General features: G+C 38.0%; 1 long non-coding RNA gene across 3 annotated transcripts; it reads right to left on the minus strand.

Annotated features, from left to right (window-relative positions):
• Positions 1-207: 207 nt before the first annotated feature.
• LOC149240015 (uncharacterized) lies at positions 208-1037 on the minus strand. 3 transcript variants are annotated; one of them, XR_016245485.1, is made up of 3 exons: positions 702-1037; positions 436-548; positions 208-332 (listed from the first exon to the last, which is right to left on the minus strand). It is a non-coding gene; the product is annotated as an uncharacterized LOC149240015 (long non-coding RNA). The 3 variants fall into 3 exon arrangements; XR_016245486.1 differs by having other exon boundaries at positions 670-1037; XR_016245487.1 differs by having other exon boundaries at positions 689-1034.
• Positions 1038-5364: the final 4327 nt, after the last annotated feature.

The raw sequence follows: 5364 nt of genomic DNA on the forward strand, positions 1-5364 counted from the left end.
GCCTTTCATGCCCCATTGCCAGATCATCCCTCTCTGTCTTCTAGCAGGTGGGAAAAAAAATATTTTTCCATAAGAAAAAGGATTAAACCAACGGCTGAAAACACCCCAATCGTCTAACACAGAATCAATGGCTCAGGATCGCACACATCACATTTTAGGGATGTCTTTCTCAGAGGGAACGCCTTACGGCGTAATTACTCACATATTTTGAATTTCGCACAATATTAATCCGCCAGAGCCCCTTCTTCAACGGAAGCTAATCCACCGCAGCAGCCCCTCCTTCAATGAAAGTCAATCCGCCGCAGCAGCCCCTTCTCCAATTCCAGTTAAATCTGTAAAACAAATTTGAATGCAAGATATTAAAGGGTTAATTCATGGCTATTATTTTATCCTACAAATTGTCAAAACAATGAGTGGGCGGGCAAGAAACATTACCCACAGCTCCTCCTTCAACAAAAGCCAATCTGCCGCAGCAGCCCCTCCTCCAATTCCACTTAAAGCAAATCCTCTGCAGCTGGCAGAGATAGCGAATATATATAGGCAATCCTCTGTAAATGGCAGAGATGAGGAATGTAGATTTAATCAGATTTCAATACCAATTAACAACATAAAAATGTCAAAAATATATTACATATTAGCAAATAATAATCACTGTACAGTACTGCAAACCAGGATCTAGTTTATTCACCCTTCGCGCAAACCTTTTTTCCAAATCCTTTACGGAGTCTTTCACACAAGGAACTAATTTTTTCCCTTGTCTCTTCCAATACTGCTTAAACTCCATGTCCGATTGCAGATATTCATATAGCAGAACCGTACATGCTGAGGAGTTCAAATATTTAAAAGTTTAACTCTCATGCGTGAAAACCCCAGAGAAAATATGATGAAGATCATTAAAAATTAAACTGAAAACTGTACAGAAAATATAATGAAGATCGTATAAATTTAAACTGTACAACATTGGGGAAAAAAAGAAGAAATACACAGCATCACAAAAAATCATATAAGAGACCAGAGGAAACCTAAAGGAAACTTATAAACAGATATAACAGAACAAAATAAAGCAGAGAACGGAAAAGAAAAGAGGACGCTGAAAGCAAAGAGACGCAGAAGCTGGTAAACATGTACACGGTCGTGGAGCAGGAGAAAACAGAGGCATTCTCGCTCTCGCCTCTACAATACCATTCTCATGGCGAGGAGGCTTGGCCTTTCATGCCCCATTGCCTCCTGGCCTTTCATGCCCCATTGCCAAATCGTCCCTCTCTGTCTTCCAGCAGGTGGGAAAAAAAGTATTTTTCCATAAGAAAAAGGATTAAACTAACGGCTGAAAACATCCCAATCATCTAACATAGAATCAATGGCTCAGGATCACACACATCACATTTTAGGGATGTCTTTCTCAGAGGGAACGCCTTACGACGTAAATATTTATTTTAACCTGCAAACAAAACTTAATTATTGCTAAATAAATAAATAGGTTATTAAATTTAAATGGCATTGTTAAATTAATAAATTTTAATGTAAAGTTAAAATTGAGTTATTATTATTTTTTTGTCATAGGAAAGAACTGAACTGATCAACTTCGAAGGGGATCAAGGGGCATCGAGGAGAATTGATCCTATGACTTCTCGATTGGCGAGGTATTTTAACAATGGGGATTCGACCGATTGAGCTAACCCTTGGGGCTAATTGAGTTATTACTATTAAATATATAAAAATAAAAAATAAAAATATTTTTAATTTATAAATGTTTGTGTTAAGATTATTAATAATAAAAATACTTCTTGTTTAATTATTCTACATTTTAGAGTTTTTTATTAAATTTGACAAAATACATTTTCATTAAATCATGGTATTTTTTGTAAATCATGATTTTTGTTGTTTAAAATTTGTTTTTGAATGCATAAATGGATTCAACACCTTAAATAGACCCATACAACACTTAAATTACAAAAAGTTAATGTGTTAAACTTATGATTCCAACAAATTTTGGAGAATCTCAACTAGAAAATATCACTAAAAAACCTCCAAAACTTAAGTCACCTAGGTCATCTACCTAGAGGGGTTGGTTTCTTCATACAAATGATCCTAATAACCTCATAACATCAAAATGAGACTGAATCTCATTTATCCTATAGAAAATTTCATCCTTAGCATCATTTCCATCAATTTTTTTTTTTACCCAATAACTCCTTTAGCCACCTACTCTTGACACAATATATTCTAATTTCGAATAATATCAGACTCCATGATTATTTGTGTTAGGATATTCCGACACATAGGATATAGTTAAGTTCAACTTGGTCTAGTATAGAGTTAGGTTAGAGTTAGGTAAAGTGTGTTTCTTTACCGTTGTACATTTTGTAACTTACAATCCGACGGTCACGATATGTAGTGATCCGACGGTTCACTCTCACCTCGGTATTACCGACACTTGATCCGTGGCTTGACACCCGATTGGTCCATGAGTTCTATTTAAAGCGCATGGAGGGTCATTGTTCGGGTAATCCGTGCATGAGAGAAGCTTATGTAAATTTTCATTCTTTGATTAATAAATTGTCTGTACCCACGTTGGGACAGGCCGTGGACTGTTTCCCTCCTTGCACTCTGAGGGTTTTAACCACGTCAAAAATACTGGTGTATTGATTTGAGATCTGGTTGTGAGCGGTGTCCTTTTGGTATTCTTTCTGAGGAACTTACCCTGTAAATTCCTACATGGTATCAGAGCTATTTGAGGGCCGCGTCCGTTGGTGATCCAAATCTGAAGCCGGTAGAACTGCATGCGGCTGTCGTTTCCTAGATCTGCTGTTTCTGACTGCTTTCGGGCCGAGAGGACTGCTCTGTTGCGTTCGGAGCATCTGTTTCAGTGAGGAACCCCTTTCGTTTCACGCGAAAAGGTTTCCGGTAGCCCTAGCTGCGTCATTTTTCAGATCGGGAGGTATACAGTGTTTTTTTTGCAGTTTACTGTCATTTTCTCTCTGCTTATTTCGGTTTCGGTTTATTTAGCCTTTTTTTTTCCCGGATCTATACCTTTCATTTCTGCATATGCTCTTTGCCCTGCGACTCTGTGCGATCTGGGCAAATCAGAAACAGAAAGAAAGGATTTTTCTCATGCGTATGCTCTTTTCCCTGCACCTTAGTGTGATCTTGGAAAATCAGAAACATTGAGAAAAATATTTAGTTTTTCGGTTAAAAGCTAACTTTGAGATTTTTTTTTAAAATTCTAGTTTTTTGGCTAAAGCTAACTTTGAGCCGTAAGGTTCGTTTTTCTTTGCATATTCGTGTTGGGTTTTGTGTTTTGTGTTTTGTAGGGGAAAAGAGCCTTCCCAAGGCAAGCACGCAAATCGAGGCCCCCCCCTCTCTCTCTCTCTCTCTCTCTCTCAAATATTTTGTATAGATCAATTGGTTCAAATACTTTTTAAGAGAGTAGAGGTCTTGGGTTCAAGTCTCCATTTTGTGGGGGCGGATTTTTTCATTCCCGCACATTCGCGCACTTTGCCGGCAACGTCAACAATTTTTTTTCAAAAAGCCATAACTTCTTCATCCGGAAGCCTTTTTCAGAGCCGTTTTTTTTAAAACCGCCTATTTTTTCGAGATCTATCCATTGGACCACTTACTTTCAGCATCTTCAGCTTCAGTTTTTTTTCAAAAAATGGAAAGTCCATGCCAAGTCATTCTTGACAGCACTAACTACTTCCAATGGGTAGCCTACATGGGAGATTTACTTAGAAGTAAAGGTCTCTTCAGAATAGCCACAGACCAAGAGAAGAAACCCAAAGATGAAGACAAGGCCGAAAAATGGGAAAATAGACAAGATCAAGCACGTGGTTTGATAGGAATGTCTGTTTCTCCTGATCTTAGATTCCACATTGCAGAAATTGAAACTCCTCATGAAGCATTAGAAAAACTTGCTAAAGTTTTTGGGATTAAAATTGAAATTAGAGCCCATCAACTTGAGAATGAGTTGCTTACTTTGGATCCTAATAATTTTTCTTGCATTGAAGATTTCTTGTCCAAATTCAAGACCCTTAGATATCTCTTGGAAGGTGTTAAAGTTAAGAAAGAAGATGGTAACCTTATTTATTCCATCCTTACTAAGTTGGGACCAGCCTACTCTGTATTTGTTTCCACTTTCCATTCTACAAGGGAAGCTTTCATTTGTCAAGGCAAAGACTACAAACCCCCTTCCTTTGACTCCTTTTGTGATTCCTTAATAAGAGAACAAGAAAAACTCTTACACCTTGGTCTTCTTAATCTTGGAAACTCTTCCTCGAAAGCGTTAGCCGCCCAGCAGCAACCAAATTCAAAGAATCCTAAGAAGTCTTATCCTCAAAGGAATGGTCCTAAACCAACTCAGCCTCAAGATGAAAGATCATTTCAGCAAAATGACAAGACCAATAAAAACAAATGGAAGAGGACTGACCGACATTGTAACTTTTGTAATCGAGATGGCCACTTAGAATCTAAATGCTTTAAGAAGATGGAAGCCTTGGAAGCCGCAATGAAGAAACATAACATCCATGTGGAGCCTACTTCAACTTCAACTTCCGGAATGGCACTTTCTGCATGTCGTTGTCAATCATCTCAGTCTGGTTATGCATTAAATGTATCTTCTTCTTCTTCTCATTCTCATGAGTGGCTCATTGATTCTGGAGCCTCTTATCACATGGCCAAAAACCAAGCCATGTTTTCTTCTTTAAAAGATTGTAACACCAAAAATATATATGTTGGTGATGATAGATCTCTTAATGTTGTAGGGACTGGAACTGTTCATCTAGACAATGGTCAGTTTAATGATGTATTATGTGTTCCAACCTTATCCTCCAACCTTCTATCTGTCTATCAGATAACTCATTCAGGTGAAGGCAAAATTGTTGAATTTTCACCTCATGATGTTGTAATCAAGGATCTAAAAGATCCTAAACAGATTCTAGCTACTGGTCTTGCTGATGATTCCACAAGGTTGTATAAGTTTCACAACTTTGGGTCATCAAATCTTCCCTCAGTATTTGTTGCTCATAATGATGAAGTGAGCAAACTTTGGCATGAGCGATTTGGTCACTTAAACTATCGCTCCCTTCAGCATCTATGTAAAGAAAATATGGTGACAGGTCTTCCTATGATATCTTGCAGAGATGGTGTTTGTTCCGGATGTGTACTCGGAAAACATCATCGGGACAGTTTTGACAAACGTGCCTCTTGGCACGCCTCAGCCCCTTTACAGCTTGTGCACAGTGATTTATGTGGTCCTCTTCCTGTTGCTTCATTCTCTGGTTGCAAGTACTTCTTAACCTTCATTGATGATTTCTCCAGACGCACTTGGGTATACTTCTTAAAACTCAAGAGCGAAGTATTTAACACTTT

Source organism: Pinus tabuliformis, chromosome 8 (assembly GCF_031772625.1).
Source record: "Pinus tabuliformis cultivar Carrire ecotype Pingquan chromosome 8, CPIR1, whole genome shotgun sequence".
In the NCBI taxonomy this organism is placed as follows: domain Eukaryota; kingdom Viridiplantae; phylum Streptophyta; class Pinopsida; order Pinales; family Pinaceae; genus Pinus; species Pinus tabuliformis.